The sequence below is a fragment of the Balaenoptera borealis genome (genome assembly GCF_965194805.1).
Source record: "Balaenoptera borealis genome assembly, chromosome: 4".
NCBI lineage: Eukaryota > Metazoa > Chordata > Mammalia > Artiodactyla > Balaenopteridae > Balaenoptera > Balaenoptera borealis.
Window position 1 is genome coordinate 89,146,880 of NC_138861.1, and position 19,280 is coordinate 89,166,159.

At 38.7% G+C, this 19,280-nt stretch overlaps 1 protein-coding gene across 9 annotated transcripts in view; it reads left to right on the plus strand.

Moving 5' to 3' along the window:
• Positions 1-10,297: 10,297 nt before the first annotated feature.
• Positions 10,298-19,280, plus strand: part of ARAP2 (ArfGAP with RhoGAP domain, ankyrin repeat and PH domain 2) — a 201,764-nt gene continuing 192,781 nt past the window's right edge. For 2 of the 9 annotated variants that reach the window (XM_082390419.1, XM_082390422.1), the window contains exon 1: positions 10,301-10,679. The gene's annotated coding sequence lies outside the window, so the exon portion shown is untranslated. Of the gene's footprint in view, positions 10,680-15,255; positions 15,426-19,280 lie in introns of all 9 variants that reach the window. The other 7 variants (XM_082390418.1, XM_082390420.1, XM_082390415.1 and 4 more) reach the window with 6 other exon arrangements.

Genomic DNA, 19,280 nt, shown 5'->3' on the forward strand with positions numbered 1-19,280 from the left:
TGCAAGACCCCAGCCTTGTTGATATAGTAGCATGTTCCTTTTGTCATTTGTTCTACCAAATGATATACTTGGCCATAGGCTCTTATCCACTATTCTCGTCATGTTAGTTGTAGTACATAATGTAGTCTGAGTTTCAGCTTTGAAGAAGGTAGGACAACAGTCCACACATCTGCAGTAAATGTCAGCTGTCTATGAACCTTGCTGAAGGCTGTGGAGCATCTGAGAGAAGTTTGAGGTAGATACTCAGTCTTTTGAAAGAGAGAAATTTAGTTACCCAAAAGGGACTGAGGAGAGGGTGTCAAAAGCCGTTGGCTGAGAGGAAGAATTTCCAACATCTCAGGAACAGCAGGTAGAGTCCAGACTCCAGCAGTGGTTGAGGGGCAAGGGGTGAAGTGGGGACAGAGTTGGCGAGAGCTAGGAGAGAGAGAGAGAGCCAGAAAATTACAGCTGCACCTATCATTTAAGAGATAACCCTTCCTCTCCATCTCCTTTTCCCATTGATGTGAACCTTGAGGGGTCTGATGCAGCAGCTAGTGAAGTGAGGAAAAAAAGTCTACCCTTCTGGTCCTATCCACCACCCCAGGGAAGGCTTCCAAACATGAAGCAAACTTGTGGGAAAGGGAGTGTTGACCGAGGACAGTACGTTTTATATTGAATGAATAATACTGGAATTAGTCTGTTATGTTAGATGAGACTGGACTTTTTTATTACATACACTAGACTGTTCTTGTCATTGACACAGTTAATAAAATCTAAGGATTTTCATATTTCATTCAGGGGCAGGAGTAGAGTAAGTCCAAAAGCACAGTTTGAAAGGGACAGTGGAAGAAAGACTAAAGTTCTTTGTATTTAGTGTTCCCTGTTGAATTCATCTGGTTCGATAAAATATTTACCTATCTGAGGATTGTATAAATGTTTTGTTTTTTTACTTAAAAGTACACTCTGCACTTATGAAGCTAATCTAATGAATTAACTTGGTGTCTTTTTTTTAATATTACTTTAGTAAAAAGTTGTCCCTACCCAGGGCAAAAACTTGTCCCTACCCAAGGCAAGTGACTGCATCCAGTGCTGTTTTATTTTCTTGTTTTTCTGAAGATGAATAAAAAACCAAGAAACCTTCCTTTTATAGTGTCCTAGTAACTGTAATGAAAAAGCCAAGCATTCATGGCTGAATGAATGCATGAGCAGTAGTTCCTTTACAAGTGAAAGAAAGCAAAGTTTATTCAAGCATGACTGCCACAGTCTCCTTTATATGCTTGCAAAATGTACTGGATAGACACAATGTATTCTGATTGCTAAACCAGGCTGAAGTTGCAGTAATGTGGGTATGAGTGTTTCCACAGGAAAAAATATAAAACCATTACACAGGATGCTACAGAAACCATGTGGAGTGAAGGAAATGCAAACTTGAGAGCTGTGTCTTTGAAGGTCTGTGCACCTGCTGTGGAGCATAAGTGAGATGGTATGTCATATTTCACACATAGAAAATGATCAAATGGCAGATAGATATCTTTTCTAAAAATGTGTTTTAAAGAAACTGAGAACACTACCTTTTCAGACAGATAAACAGGATATATGGATCTTTGTTTTCTAAAGTAAGAACAACAGACATGGATGGCACGGAAGTTTTAGTAAGCAATGTACAAACTGCACATGAGGTCAATGGTGAAAGAACTTTTAACTCATGTGTCCATGTCTGGCACTGTTAGAGACAGAGAGAGTAAAGTGGTTAGCAGCTTCATTCTCAAATCTACCAACACTTTTTTATGAAGGGCTGGGACATTTTTAACCTCTGTTCCCCTTTAGCCAATCTATTTTTAATTATCTGGTTTGGGGGAAATTATTAAATTTGTTTATATAACACAAAAGAGGCACCTCATAGTTAAAAACTTAATTTTCCCCTAACATTAGGATTCTACTGTAGAAACGAGAAGGATGAATTGACTTGATTGTCCATTTTATTGTCCCTAAACACAGAGATATCAAATAACAAGTATCAAATAATTTTTGTAAATCCCTCAGAAACCTGTGACTCAGTCATATCTATTATTTGTAAGTTGCAGTCTACAAATAGACATATACCCTTGAAATCTCTACAGATTAGACTGTGTACTTCTTTTGGATAGGTGGAATAGAAGAGTGATTAAAAGGATGGTCCCTGTTAGAAGTCTGTTTTACTGAAAAGACTCTTTTTTCACTTTGGCTTTTCTTACGAAGCATTGTTTTCATCTCTTCAGGAGACTTGGCTCTTCACGTCATCCCTCTACCATGGTTCTGAACAAGGCAGTTCTCTAAACATGGGGAGGCTGCATTAGGAAAAAAAAAAAAAAAAAAAAGCATGGTCCCTGGAATCATGTAAATGTGCTAGCTATCATATAATACATTTGCAACTTAAGCTCTCTGCATCTTAGTTTATACAGCTGACGTAAGAGCATAATAATAATACATTCCATCAAGGGGTTATTTTGAAGATTATGTAAGATAAGGAAATGATTACATTCTCTCCTGCTTCAATCCCTTTGATGACTTCCAATCACCCTTCTGATAAAATCCCCAAATCTAGACGTGGCCTATACAGTTGTACATAATGTACCTGCCTGTTCCTTCAACTTCATCTTGTTCTTTCTTCACTGTCTAGCTGAAAGACCCTCTTTCAGTTCCTCAAAAATTCCCGATTTTTGCTAACTCTGAGGTTTTACAAATGTTCTTCTTTGCCTAGAACACACCTCTGTCCTCCCACTCACACACACAGCACACAAGCTCACTCCCACTCAGCCTGTACTTCTCAGTTTAAACGTCACTTGTAAAGAAGAATCTTCTGATTTACCATACAAAACCATTCCTTCCCCTTATTATTCTCTTGCATAGAATCTCATTCATTCCTAAAACCACAAATGTTGGGGTACTTTGTTTGAAATGAATGGAAAGATAGACAGAAAGCAGGCAGAGAAGGAATCAAACATTACTCTTCTTAGCTTTTGACAACATGCCAGGCTCTGGAAGCTATGGATACATTCAAACCTCCCACAGGTTTTACAGCTTGGAAGAGCAACACAGAATTCTGGCTCCCTGTGAGAAAGAGGGAATGAAAGAGCAGGGCTCATGTGGCCATTTCCCCCTTCCAAAAACACCAAATAAATAAGTCATGACACTATCGCAGGGCAGGGTGTGTATGTGGGTGGAGGTAGGGAACTAAGAGGGTTAGAAACTCACTACACAAGAAGGAAAGACTGGGAATAGGGGAAAAGCAGTGCCTGCCTTCTCAGTTAAAATGTATTAATTTGACCCATAGGCAATGACCATTTCTGAAGTTAAATACAGACAAATATCAGCAAATTCATATGGTTTAAAGAAAATCATACATGTATAAATTGTATACACATGTAAATATATAAATACAGTATATAAATGTGTAGATATACTAGTAGGATATGTAATATATATATCTATGTATATGTATACTACACATGTAGTGTACTGTACTATATGTTATAAATATATATGTATACATACATTATACTATATATATTTGTATGATTCTTTGGGTAATATCTGCCTCTGCTATCATATAACCTCCAAAAAGATAGTGAAGTAGGTCTACTTTATCTCTGCATCTCTGTAACTCATCACATCTTATAATAAATGGAAAAATTTGTTGAATGAATAATAGTTGCAGGGTGTTTAACATGTTATTTAACTTATTTTAAGAACTCAGTAGATGCTAGCTATTCTGATGATCACACCTGTTACTGCTTTTGCTGATAAAACATTCTTGATGTGTGGGTTATTGACTTTTGATCTGGGCTCTGTATTTCTAAGACTTCCACTTCAGAAATCCATAAGCTTGCCTCCGAGGGTCGCTCATATAGCCTGTCTTTCACTGGTCATGATTTCAGGTAATATCCCATAGTCGCAACTTCTACAGCTCCTAAGTTTTAAACAAGCAGAACTAGGGTGAGGAGAGACTATAACAAATTAGAGAGTGTATTCCTGTCCAAAAATGGCAGTCAGTTTTCCAATCTGTTCACACTTGCTTTGTGGGAATGTGAATTCAGTGTTATCAGACATTCTGATTTTTCAAAAGAAGCTGAAAATCCATATTTTAATGTAAAACCTTCTAAATTTGAGAAACTAATTAAAAATTGCTAAACTCTATGTAGTCAGAAAGATACTCAGACTTCATGCTGCCCGTGGGCAGCTAGTTTGTGACCTCTGCTTTTATGGTAGTTGTCTTGTGGTGAGGTTTTATCAATCCTTTTCTTGTTTTTCATTTACCTTGAATATTAGTCTGTGCTTTTCAAATTGGTCTTGTAACAGTTTAATTTCATTATTTTATAAGGGATCTATTTCTAGCTGTTGCTTGTGTACTTCTACCTCTCTACTTTGCTTCTCTGAATCCCTCCCCACTTCTTTTTTCCTTGATGTCAGAAGAACTCACAAGGTTAATTATCTTATTTATCTTATTTATTTATTTTAAGGGCAGCATTTATAGCACAAAGGAAAAAAATGAAACGATACAGTATTTTCAAGCTATAGCAGAAAGAAATGGAATTTTGTGATGTATTTAGTCAACTCAATTTTAGAAATATTTGAGAAAAATTGACACAACAAAGTGAAAGCAATGATGTTACACTCAGCTGATGTATTTCATGTGCAAATCCACTGAGTGATAGTTAGGATTTCTGGACTTCTCTTAACACTGATTTTTCCTTAAGAAACTTTTTTCCATATAAAAATAAAATTAGATTTTTATGTTAGCAGAGGTAGAAAGTACTGGGTGTTCGCAACTCTGAAATGCAATCTACTTTTGGATACATTTTCTATACTATGAGAAAAAAAATTCACTATTAAACTATGATATAACACTATTAATTTAAAATTTTTATTATGTATACATATGAAAATGCTCTTTGAGAATTATTTAGACATAGATTTTTATCAAATCTTACACAGCCCTGTTTCTTTGCCTTTCTGCAAAGAAATCTAGTATAATTTTTTTGAAGACATTTCAAATGACAAACTCAACATGTGTAGCACTGTCAGTGCGAGTAACTTCAATGAAGTGTTGACAACATAAACATCTATGATCAAGTCCATGAACGTGTAGGCAATGACAACTATGCTATGACTGCTGCCTGGTCAACAGCAATTCATTTTAAGATGAATTTCCATTTCAGAAGTAGTAAAGTGTATCTGTATCAGTGAAATACTCTAATCTCTAGAGCCTAAATGAGTTTCTGAAATATTAGTTTCATAGGAAAAGTTATGTTCACTTTTTTCTTGATATTATTAGTGGTTTCTGAAAAACTTATATTTTAAAATAAATTATTTCCATAATACCATCAACTTTTAGTCAATAATTGAATATTTTACACTGCTCTTTTGTCTACCTTACAGTAGATATCCACTAAGCTATTTCCTTGTGGTGAGAAAGTTAAAAAAAAACTTTCAAAGCAACTCTTAAAACTTGTAACAAAGTACTGAAAAGAGTCAACCTAATGAATATATAGCATTTCAGTTTAATAAAACAAACATTTATCTAAGGCCTTATGGTAAGTACTTCAGATAATTCAAATATGATTCCAGGTATCCATAATGCAAGGCAGACTGACAAGAATACTATAATAGAGGTAACAGTACTTCAGTTATACAAATATTTAGTAATAAGAAAAATGTCTCAATATCCATAATGCAAAGCCCACTGACAAAGTGCTCCAATAGCAGTAAAAAGAAAGGGTAATGGGAAAATCCAAGAGAGAGTGTTGTATGTGCCTGAATATACTGTACATCATTTTCCCCCCAAAATTAGGCATCAGAAAAAAAGGTCTTTATGGTCAAAACTTTAAAAGTCCTCTCTGAGGCATCATAGCAGAATGCTTAAGGCATAGGCTTTGAATCTACATTAGCTGAGTTCAAATCCTTTCTTCCTTATTTACTACTTGTGAGTTCTTAGATGGAATAATCTTTCTGTGTCTTGGTTTCCTCACTGGCTAAAAAAAGAGATAATGATAGTATCTACCTGTCAACCCTGTTGAGAGAATTGAGTTCATAGAGTGTAACAATGCCTGGAACATAGAACCTATGTATCATAGGATCTCTACCTGCCTGTAATTATTGTACATCAATCTGAACTGCAAACTACAGAACTGTGGGAGTGGGGAGTGTAGCCTAAATCATCCTCAATCAATCCTAGTTTAGGATACATACAGAAGCCATCTGATGAAATTGATTAAAAGGAGATGAAGATATTTAAAACTGATTAAGCAATTATTTATGGGGTGTGACCTCACAATTTTAAGTGTACCATGTTATTGCAAGCATCCTTTTAAAAACCATTTAAAAAATTGGTGAATCATTAGTGTACATATTTGGGATGAATGAGAAAAAAACAACTTCTTAATATAAAGGAAGCAGGAACTTGTGGTTTGTAATAAAATTCCCAATGACAGAATCATAAAAGATTTCAGAAAATTAGGTGCCTTCAAAAAAATTTAGACAGAAGTGAAAATAATATACTCTGAAAACAAAACAAAACACCTGTGATTCAAAGTGAGGCTCCAATGATGAAGTCATTGATGTCAAAGTTGCAAGTTAAAATTTGAATAAAATTATTTTATTTTATAAAATATGCATGGGGCTTCCCTGGTGGCGCAGTGGTTGAGAATCTGCCTGCCAATGCAGGGGACACGGGTTCGAGCCCTGGTCTGGGAAGATCCCACATGCCGCGGAGCAACTGGACCCGTGAGCCACAATTGCTGAGCCTGCGCGTCTGGAGCCTGTGCTCCGCAACAGGAGAGGCCGCGATAGTGAGAGGCCCGCGCACCGCGATGAAGAGTGACCCCCACTTGCCGCAACTAGAGAGGGCCCTCGCACAGAAACGAAGACCCAACACGGCCATAAATAAATAAATAAATAAAAATTAAAAAAAAAATATGCATGGAAAAGGCAGTATTTACACATTGATATATAATTTTACTTTTATGAATAGTTTATCTAAAATGATGAACTATAAGTCTATTACAAGTAGACATATGCCTATTTTATCTACATTCCTAAAATTTTATGTTTGGCAAAAGTAATATTGGATTTTCCTTTATAGAAAAATGGAGGGATTACTTTAAATTCTGTTCTGTAATAATTCTGGGTGTCAGAGATTTGGAAAGACTTGAGAGGGAGGTGGGATTTGAACCTAGTTTTGAAGAATAATTCGACAAAAGAGAATAGAATTAGATGTATTGAGAGACTATTTTCTAAGTGCCTTAGATATGTAATCACATTAAATTCTCACAGGTATTATTATTCCCAGCTTACAGATGGAGAACTTGAGGCTCAGATAAGTTGAATTTGCTCAAAATGCCGCAGCCTACACTGATCAGGCTTCGTTTTGAGCACAGGCCTTTGCAATTCCAGCACTGTGTGCTTTCCCTAATAGGCAATCAAGTGCAGAGGATGGTTCCTGGAGAAGACTGGGTTGGAATTCTCTCTGTCTTATGGAATATTTGGTGTAAATCATGCAACATCTTTTTCCTAAGTTTCTCATAGTGGGGATAATAACTCTATCTTTTCAAGGAGCTGCTGAGATTATTATATGAGCTTTTACAAGTAAATTGCTGGGAATAGCAACTGGCACATAAATGCTCTATGGGTGTTCACCTTGATGATGTAAGGAAAAGGGAAGGAGGAAAAGGACGGAGAGGGGAGGAGAGGAGGATGGTTTCTACTCAAATTGCCTCTTTCAGACGCAGAGTGCATTCTGCGTAGGAGAGATGGGCGGAGCAAAGACATAATTTGACAAGGACAGAGCTATCCGTGCTCTCTCACTAAAAATGGAGGAAATAAGGGTTGGAGTGGGTCATTTTGGAATAAATCCAGAAATAAAAATATATGTTCCAAATACATATCTGGAATAAATAAATAGGTGGAAATTAACTGGGACTATATACTCCAATGGCCTTGGCAGTAAACAGATTTCCACGCATCAATTCTTATAAAGATGTTTTTCCTGCCTCCTTTTCTCCCTGAATGCCTCACTCTGAGGGCTGCTAAATAAATAATGTATAGCCTACGAATACAGCCTAGATGTGTTCAATTTATCCACTATTTACTATTTAATCTCTTTAAGTCTCAATTAAGCCTATGTTTATAAAACTGGAAAAAGAATTCCAACTCATGGAGTTGTTGTACAACATATATCTTAGGTGTTTGGCTAGAACCTGGTATGATTAGTGCCTCAGACGTCTTTTATTTTCCTTCATATATGAAGGTTCTTAAGATCAGCATACATCTTATAACCAATGAGTACTTTCAATGAGGGAGCATTGTTTTTCTTTCACTTCCCGGAGCTATTATTAAATCATTGGTGTGCCTTAACAGTGCTTAACTTTATTTCCCCTCAGAGAAGACTGTAAATCTAGGGGTCGTGTTGTATTTGCTAACCACTGTATTTTCAAACTATTAAAAAGTAAATGTTCAATAGAATTTTCAAACAATAAATGACAGAATAATAATCAAGGGACTAAGATATTGCTGCAAAGAGACACAAATTCTCAGTTATTTTATAAAATCTACCAAGAGAAGTAACTTGAGGACTCAGCAGCATTCAAGTAACGATGCTTGACGTTCTGAGACATACCATAACTGATGTAAGAATTTTCGTTTATTTATAACCCACCTTGTTCAGAAAAGGATTTAAGATGGCTTACAAAGATAAAAATAAATGACAAGTATGTGAGAACTCCGAGGGAGAGGAAAAAAATAGAAAAAACACAGAGTATGGACTTAACATGAAGTCAAGAAAGAGCCACAAAAATAAAATTCTACAGGAATTAAAAAAAAAAAAAAAAGACAATTCTCGAGGTTTGGAAAATGTCAAGAAAACTTTCCTGGTGGAACTAGGGCTTGCTATAAAGTATTTAGTTCAAAAGAAACTGGAGATTTGGTGTCTCTGGAGCATGCTTGCCACAGCTGTCTCGGAGTCTCCCCGGGGGCAGGAGGGTGCTTTTTGATGGGCAGGTGTTTTGGTGAAGATGAGGCCTCCCAAGGGCCTGGGCTCCTGGGAAGCCTCTCACGCTTCGGGCCTCACCAATTATTTCGTTTTCATAATAAGCTCAGCGCTTTCCCTAATTGCTTTACTTCTATCAACAGGTCTAGGGGAAAGATAAGGACATTTCATCTTTTAAGGGAGAGAATTTCAGGCACAGCCTGTAAAAAGATGTTAACTAAAAAATAAGGAGCTGGCCCTTGAACTCACCGGCAGACAAGTGGATTTTATGGACACTTAGGTATTCCGGGGCGCACAAGGGACTTTCTTTTTGGATTCCCGTATTTTCTTGCTGTCTTATTTTTACTTCCAAGGGCAGAGTGTCAAGGTCCAAGTCCAAGGGGAAATGTCTTTCCCGGATCTAACAATCTCAGGTGCCAGAAGGACTAGGGCAAGGTTATCCCTTCCCTCGGAGGTGGGGCGGTGGGGGGGGGGGCGTGGAGACAAGAAAGGGGAATTTAAAAAATCAATGAGGAGGCTGTGTTAGTTCAGATCTAAATGGAAAATCACCTCCACCCCTTAAAGCTCTGTCTGCTTGGTCAAGTTGTTCTGCCCCGCAGACTCCTCAACTAGAATATGGGAATATTAATCCCCTCCTCACAGAGACAACGTGAAGGAGGATCCGACATAATGCATTCAGCCTAATCAGCACGGGGCTTGGTAAATAGATTCCCGGGCCCATCGAATGCAACTTTACGCAGAAGCAGCCTGGGAAAATTAGCGCCCTAGATGAGTCTTAAGTTTGGGAAACGCTGAGGCAACCTGGAAAGTACTTAGTAGAGTAATACGAATAACCAGTGGTGGTGAGGTTCCGCCCATTTGACAACCCACCCATCAGTGCGTACCGACCAACCAACTGGCCGGCTGGCCGGAGCCAGGGTAGGGTCACGGGCATCTCCGTTCCAGGAGGGTCATGACCTCGCCGCTTTGGGCTCCGGGACGCGTCCTCGCAGCTTGTCCAACCCCGCCGGGAGCCTCGGGGCCGAGGTGCGCCAGGTGGCGAGAGTGCCAGGCGCGGCCAAGTCGCGGCGGACTGAGTCAGCCACCCAACTATGCTGTGGAACCCGGGAGGCCGGCTCGGCTGCCCGGATCACTGAGCCCCGCTGCCCCCACGCCAGGCGCCTCTCCCCGCCCCCGCTGGCCGGGAGGAAGCGGCCGAGGCGCGGCGCCGAAGCACCTGGGCAGGGCGCGGGCGGCGGGCGCGGCGCTTCCGGAGCTGCGCGCAGGTCCGCGCTCCCCGCCTCCAGGTGCGGCGGCCGCGGCGTGCCGGCGGGAGTGACAGCGCCGCCCGCGCGGCCGCCTCCTGGAAGCAGACGCCGTGCGGGCAGCTGGCGGGGACCGGGAAGGAGGAGGCCCCGCGCCTGGGGCAGACGGGTGAGGGCCGATCGAACCGGCCGGGAGAGAAGCCGGCGCTTCGTCGCGCCTCCCAGGTCCGCTGCCCGCGCGCAGGGCGAGTCCCGAGGGCCGCGGTGGGCTGGTCGGCGGGGCCGCGACCGGGGCGGGAGGACCGTCTCGGGCTGAGCCGGGGCTTTCCGGCACCTTTCCGGGTAAATTTCCAGAGCGCCAAGTGTTCGGCTCCGGTTTCTGCCCCTTGGATTTCGCTCCCGCATGTGGGCGTCTAAAAGGAAACCAGAAGCGGGTAAGTGACACAAAAACTCCGCTTGCTAATGGGAGTTGACTCGGGAGGGTGACAATCCGGTTAGACAACTAGACCCCTTCCTCGAAAAGGAGCTGCCCTTTCTTGAGTTTCAGGTACCATTTTCTCGGTAGAGATAATGAGTTTGCTCGGATCTCCGTGCTCCCCCGCACCCTGCTTGTTCTACACTTTGAGACGGCAGGCCTGTTAATTAACTTTAATTACAATCATTTGTCCTCCACTTGCCTGAACCCAACCTTATACTCGAGAGCTGTCGACAGTGAGTTTACCAGATTGATCTCGTTTACTTTTGGAGACAGAGTCTCCTGGGAGAATGGGTGCTCATCTCATTAAGTAAAGTAAATTCATCCTCGCTTGTTTTCTTAAACATTTCCCTCACCTCCTTGCGGCGATCTGGAGCAATTTTGATTCTGGGGAAGGCTTCCTGAAATCATATTGTGAACTATAACCTTTGATAATTACAGGCAAGTTAGAAGCTAGTTTGTGTGGAATAGTGACATTTTAGGCTGTCGCAAGTTTGTATGGTGACAGCAACTTTTTTTTTTTTTTTTGCAAGCTTGTCCTTGAAGTAGGCTGCTCAGTGGAATATACTCTTTTGGTTAAAAAAAAAAAAGCGTACTGAAAAGTAAGCTATTTTTAAAAGTACGTTTAATCGGATGTCACTGTGATTACCAATAACAATATTGTACTTACAAGCTCAGTATTGATTTCCCCCCGCACTTAAGCACTCTACACCCAGACGAGTCTATGGAACATTGCCCATAAATAATTGGAAGATGAAGTTATGGCTGTTTTAAAAAGGAAGCTAACTTTTTTAAGGGGGGGAAAAAAAAGAAAAATAGTTTTGAACTCTTAGTTGTGACTTTTATGCCCTTACAAGAGAAATATTGAGGGGAAAATCCTCATGGCATTCCACTGTTTAACTATGTTTAAAAAAGAAAGAAAAAAGTAAAATGGGTCATGGAACTAGGCTAGAGCCTAAAGTGGAAATATCTCCCTGGCTCCTTTTCAAACAGATATTTAACACATACACACTTAAGGTGGGTCTTGACACCAAGAGTGTTTTATATAGACTTGATTTGTCAGTACTAAAAGATTTATTTAAATTAAAATGTACCTAGAGGGGAAGTCAAATGACTTGTTAAAACTTATTTATCTGGTCATGTGTGTGTTTGTATTTTTTCTTCCTCTGTAAGCCTGTCAGATTTTATATGGATTGTCCCTGAAAGGAGAAACGGATGGTACATTTAAAAACACACACATATATATATATGTATTTTTCCTGAGTCTCTTGAATATTAAATTTTTTTTTGAATGAAAGATTCTTTGAATTCTATAGTGCTTCACAGTGTTCAAAAGATTCACACACATGATTTCATATAATCCCATAATAGCCCTTTTTTCCCCCCACCTACTCCTGTATTACCCCTTCCCCTGTCCCTCTCCCCACTGGTAACCACTAGTTTGTTCTCTATATTATCTGTGAATCTGCTTCTAAAAACAAATTCTTAATCATCTAGCATCACTACAACTTTCTAGCAGTGTTTGAGGCTCATAGATATTCAGTGAGTACTTTTCAATTCAACTACTTACTGTGATTAAGTATAGGACTAAGATTATAATGAATTGCAGTTTTCTTGGAACCTCTTACATTAGCGCCATAAGACTATGATGTTTTAAAAACTCACTTAGGACTCTGGGTTGTAAACTTCATGATATTTGAGAAGTTATTTCTTTTTGCTTTGTTTCTTTCTATCCCACCTCCTTGCAACTTTGAGAAAGTTTGATGAAAGATGCTATAAAAATGCTACTTATAAATGACAACCATTGCTTTTAACAAGTGGTTCTTTTAATGTTTTCTTTTAACAAGTGTTTTGGGTTTTTTTTCCCCTTGTTTGTTGACTCATTCATTGAATCCAATTTTTGGACTTTCTAAACTGAGGGGATTTTGGGAATTTTCTGTAAAATATTAGTTAGGTAAAGAACGTCTTATTAATGTTGGAAATATTTCTTATTTTTGACCAAATGTGATTGATGAGAGACTAGAGACTATGAGATGTCTTCTCAATCTTTTCTGTGAAGTCCTAGACCACTGTAGTTTATCATTTTAGGTTTTTTAAAGTATTGGCCAGATTAAATACATATTATAGCTAAACCTTTTGCTCACTATTTCCTTAATTGAAATAGTGGTCAATGGTATTCTCTTTGCATGATCCTTTCTAATTAGAAATTTGACCTGTGAAATTTTGTTACAGTTTTGACTCAGAACAAACTTACTTCCTTACCCATGTTATAGAGGGAACAAAGGAGTTCGGACATGGATTGGAGTTATCATTTTGAGCAGCTTCAGGGGTAAAAACTACTAGTGAAGAGGTGGGGAGAATTATTTTTCTATGTTATACTATTTGTGTACAAGGTGAATGAGTAGGTGAGGGAATACTCAGGAAGGAACAAAGAAGATAAAAGTAGGATGCAAAAAATGTAGGATAACAAAAAAGGACTTTTGGTTACATTACATAGCTTTAGGAAGAGGAGAGAATGGTTTCATCAGTTTGGAGTTGTTGGAAAGATGATCAGGGAAAGGTAGAAGAGAAGTGTGGTCTCCATGCTGATTATCAGGTGACGGGCTCCTGGGGATGGTCGTGGTGAAAGTAGTTGCCAAGACACTTGCACAGTATCTTGATGAAGTTCACAATATTTAAGCCCATCCATGGCCACCTCCAGCTTCCTTTTCTGTCATCACCTTTCATTACCTGTTGAACTCCAGGTCCTTCCCAGCTATTCTCGTCTCCTTGATTGCCTGAAGACAGCTCCCTCATGGCACCCTTTGTGTCATTCCTTCTACTTGAGATATTGCTGTCTCCACCTGCTACATTTCTTCCCATACATCTTGAAATTCCCCTCCAGAGCTCCTTCACTGATCACTCCATCCTCAGAGTTGTGAATTGTTGCATATTTCACTTATATTCATGGAGTTGATTTGAGATTTTTGGAGTTCCTTGGCATTCTTGAAAGATGGTGGTGCTACTTCTGTATGTAATTAAACATAAAACAATACTTAAAATATAAACCACGTGTAAGTCAAGGTCACAAAACTTGGGTTTGCTCATCATTATTCTTTAAGTGCTTTTATTCAGTACATTCGAGTCTTTCAATTTTGGTGTTCCTCCTTTACTGGCACTTACTGACTAGTAAAGAACTGATCATATGCATGCCATTTTCCCTTGCTTACAGCCATGTCTAATCTATCCCTTTAGATTTTAAACTCTTGGAGAGAATACATTGCATTTTCACTTTCTTTATAGGACTTAGCACTGTTCTCAAATGAGATAATAGGTGTTATCTTGAACTGCAAATATTTCCCCCTGTTATTTTGGAGAGAGTAGTTAGCGTTCCTTAAATATTTATTGAATGAATAAATGTAAATAAATGAGTCAATAAGGTGAGAGACATTTGCTGAGATACCCTCTACCTAAGAAAAAGAGACTTTGATAATTACAGAACCAATAGGAGTAAGCCCTCAAATTCAGTTGGAAAAGAGGTCAGGGTGCTATTTATAAATGCTAAGAGAGGAAACCATTCACAGTAGGCTATTTTGAAACATCTGGTTGTTAGTCAAAAAAATGTGACTCAAATTCAGAGAAATAGTGGAGTGTACATTTGTACTAAAATTATAAAATTGATATATATAAAAGTGCATATATCATAAGTATACATTTTATAATCTTTTTATTGAAGTATAATATCATGCTAGTTTTTATCTCAGCCAATTAAACGTTAAAGCTGTGTTCAGTGTAGCATGAAATAGAACAGAGTCCTGAAGAATATGTATGTACCGTGCTTATATCAAGAATTCTAAAGGGTCCGATTTTCCTTTCAGCTGTCAGGAAACAGATGTGGCTAAACTGTAGGGGGCGTAGGAGGGGGCTGGCACCAGGCAGAGGCAGCTGCCCAGGTTTTAGGGGCACCCAGGTAGGAGTCCTCTACAGTGGTGCCGGCTTTGGCTTATTATGACTTTTCATTATCCCCACTCCTGCTCTTGTAGGAACTCAGGAAGATTCTTGACCAAGAATTAATGGGCCCACATTAAAGGTCTCTGAATTAGAATTGAAAGTAAGTCTCAAGCATTAGGCAATTAACTTAAAATCTGGAAGGACAGTTTGAAAGAGAAAAGACTTACTGAAGCTGAGAAGATTTTCAAGCCACGTAACTAGTAGGATGTTACTGAAAACACCTAAACCCAGGTACTACTTATGCTAGTAATAACTTCTCATAATAAGTAAAAGAATGATGACTACTGGCCTTCACTGGATGTGGAAATGGATATTAAGTTCTAGATTTTGAAAGAGTTGTCTTTCAGATTGCCCAGAAAAAAGTAATCCAAACATGACTTAGTCTTTTCTCCCTGATCCAAACTGCAGAATGTTTCTGCCTGGAGCCTAGCTATTTTCAGCTCAGACCTCAGTTATTCTTCATCTAGCAGCCAATAATTACATGCTTGTTGCTTGCCAGGCACTAAGACCTTTATGCATATTTACTCATTTCATCCTCAAAACAGTCCTGTGGGGTAGGCATTATTGCTTACAGATCACTGCTTCCAGATGACAACAGTGACAACAGTGAGACTCAGAAAAATAAAGGAACTTTCCCAAGTTCATGTAAGCATCACATGGCAGAGCTGGGATCACTGGTCATCACTGTGCTGTGTCCCAAGTCAAAAGTCTTCAGGTAAAATCATCATTCTCGCTACTATAACCACATCTATATTTTACTAAATTAATAAAACTATGTTTACTGCCGTGTGAAGTGCTTTGTAGGTTTATTAGAAGAATAATTTACAGTGCTAATTGAAAGGAATGCAGTTTTATTAGGCTGGCAGAAGAATGCCAGTCACACCATGTATGACCAAGTGCAATATTGTATACAGTGTATGAGTTAATAATCAGCCAACATTTTTTGCACACTTATAATTCATGTCAGGTACTGTTCTATATACTTTATATATTTTACTTGTTTAATTCTAACAGAAATCCTATCAGACATGTTGTCTTCATTTTACAGACAAGGAAACTGAGCTTCAGGGAAGTTAAGTAACTCCAGGGACACAGTAAACAACTGGGAAAGACAGGGTTGGAATTGCAGGCAGCCTGACTCTAGAGCATTGTGCTTTGTGTACTATGGCCTGAATAAGAATTAACTGTAAGTGACTTGTAGGCTTCCATATTTACCCACTTACATGGACACATATACTCACAGCTGCAAAGGTATATACAACTTAGTTTGCAAGGCATGGTATATTTCAGTAGCATTTCCCTAGTGACTCTAAGTCCTTATACATAACTAGAGAGTCAAATGAGAGGGAAAATATGACCTCCTCAACATCCCTCTACTGTGAAATCAATTGCGTAGCTTTTAGGAGGCATCACAGTTAACAGCACAGATTGTGGAGTCCGACTCTTAGAATTCTGGAATTTCTCCGCTGTTTATCTTCTGTGTGGCTTTGGGCATGGGTCTTTCAAGGCAGCTGTGAGGATTGAATGAGATCCTATACAGATGGTTTGTAAACACTCCACAGATATTGGCTATTACTATTAGCAATGTAAGTCTGAGGGAGAATGAAAGACGAAGGATGTGTTTTGATGAATGGGAAAGAGAATGCTTAAGGTAGAGAACATGGGGCAGTGAAGGTCAGAGCCTGTGGGTGACCACAGTTCAGAGAGATGGCCAGGTTGAGGGAACTGGGTTTCCTGTAAGGGCTTAAATGGGGGTAGTGTTGCCACAGGCTAAGGTAGGTGACCGATGGTAGGGGAGAGGCATACTAAATGACCAAGTTTACAGCTTCTGAGGTGAAAGTACTCAGACTAGAACAATAGGATTCTTGACCTCTGACCTTTTGTAATCTGCTCTGTACTGTAGGATGGAGTAATACAACAACAAGGGTGCTTTCTCAAAACCACTTCCTCTTCTGCATGGTTGTAGGGAACAAGGTGGAAGATTTGTCTTTATGAATATGTGGAGTTAACATCTTGGTGTTAAACAGTGAATTTGCTTGATATGCAAATACAGCGATACCTATTTCTCGTGACTATATTCTGTACTGAAACAAAGGTGGAATTCTGTAAGACCTGTAGCCTGAACTAACTAGCTCAGTGTATTATTTATATGGAGCGCCCTAAGTTTTTAAGAGATTAGCTGTTTCTCCATGTTAGTAATTTGAAGTCAGGGACACTTCTTTTAATTATCTATAGTGCCAGGTATCCTTTAGGGATAGCTGATTAGCTGTAAAGATTTGGACGAGTAAAAATTGTACCTGAGGTTTCTACCTTGGGTATCATTGTAGGATGTCCTAAGTCATTTTTCTTATCTACTGCCACTCAGTCATTATGACCAGCAAAAGAAATTTCTTACACATTTCTTGATTTCCCCTTAGGAGATAGTTCCCCTCAATTGGGGACCACTGTTCTGGAATACAATAAACTTCCCTTGTTTTTAGAATGTGTAAGACTTGTACTGATGACACTGAAAAGTTTTACTACTCATGTGGCAGCTTAATTTCTTTTATTTGGTACACATCTTCTAAGGTTCCTTTCAGCCCTGGGATCCTATGATTGTTAAGCCATTATTTTGACATATTTGCAGGCTTCTAAATACTGTAAGGTTATGTTTATGATTTTAAAATGGTGTGCCATTTAAAAAAAAATGGATTAAACTTATGAGTGAATTCAGTTGTACTATGCTACTTTTTACCTCCCATAAGATACTAAAATCAGGCAAAGGTGATTCCAAAAGTTGTCAGCACTGAATACTTAATGACTTTATGGTTTACTGGAGTGACCCAAGGTTTTCAGTTATTTTCTTTCCTAGTTCAACTAGGGAATATGACAAAGTTATACTGGTAATGGGTGGGGGGATGGGTAGTGGGGAGTGGTTTACTGTGGTGGTTTTTCATACTTGAGGCATTTGGAGGGGAGGGCTATCCCAACACATAAATTATTTTTATTGAAATATAATGGATTTACAATATTGGTGTCAGTTGTACAACATAGTGGTTCAATATTTTATAGATTATACTCCATTTAAAGTTATTACAATCTACTGGCTATGCTGTTTAATATATCCTTATTGCTTATTTTATACATATATATTTGTATTTCTTAATCTCCAACCCCTATCTTGCCCCTCCTTGCTTCCCTCTCCTCACCACTAGTTTGTTCTCTATATCTGTGAATCTGTTTCTGTTTTGTTACATTCATTTTTTAGATTCCAAATATAAGTGATAACATAGAGTATTTGTCTTTCTCTGTCTTATTTCACTAAGCATAATATCTCTAGGTCCATCCACATTGTGGCAAATAACAGAATTTCATTCTTTTTTATGGCCGAACAACATTCCATTGTATTCCGTGTGTATATGTATCACATCTTCTTTGTTCATCATCTGTTGATGGACATTTAGGTTGCTTCCTTATCTTGGCTATTGTAAATAATGCTGCTGTGAACATTGGGGTGCATGTATCTTTTCAAATTAGTGTTTTAGTTTTTTTCTGATATATACCCAGGAGTGGAATTGCTGGATCATATGCTAGTTCTATTTTTAGTTTTCTGAGAAACCTCCATTCTGTTTTCCACAGTGACTGCACCAATTTACATTCCCACCAACAGTGTATGAGAGTTACCTTTTCTCCACATCCTCGCCAACATTTGTTATTTGGGTTCTTTTTGATGATAGTCATTCTGATAGGTGTGAGGTGATATCTCATTGCGGTTTTGATTTGCATTTCTCTGATGATTTGCAGTGTTGAGCATCTTTTCATGTTCCTGTTGGCCATCTGTATGTCTTCTTTGGTAAAATGTCTATTCAGGTCTTCTTCCCACTTTTTAACTGAGTTGTTTGTTTTTTTAATATTAAGTTTGATACTGAATATGTGAGCTGTGACCTTATTGGTCATATCATTTGCAAATATTTTCTCCCATTCAGTAGGTTGTGTTTTTGTTTTGTGGATGGTTTCCTTTGCTGTGCAAAAGCTTAAGTTGGATGTAGTCCCATTTGTTTGTTTTTGCTTTTGTTTCATTTGCCTTGAAACAGATCCAAAAAAAATATTGCTACGATTTATGTCAAAGAGTGTTCTGCCTGTGTTCTTTTCAAGAGTTATATGGTTTCTGGTCTTACATTTGGGTCTTTAATCTATTTTGAGTTTATTTTTGTATATGGTGTGAAAAAATGTTGTAATTTCATTGATTTACATGAGACTGTCCAGTTTTCCCAGCACCACTTATTGAAGAAGAGACTGTCTTTCCTTCATTGTAAATTTTTGCCTCCTTTGTCATAGATTAATTGGCCATAAGTGTGTGGGTTTATTTCTGGGCTCTCTATTCTATTCCATTGGCCTGTGTCTGTTTTTGTGTCAGTCTCATGCTGTTTTGATTACTGTAACTTTGTAGTATAGTCTGAAGTCAAAAAGTGTGATACCTCCTGCTTTGTTCATTTTTCTGAAGATTGCTTTGGGAATTTGAGTTTGCTTTTGTGGGTCCATGTGAACTTTAGGATTATTTGTTCTAGTTCTGTGAAAGATGACATGGGTA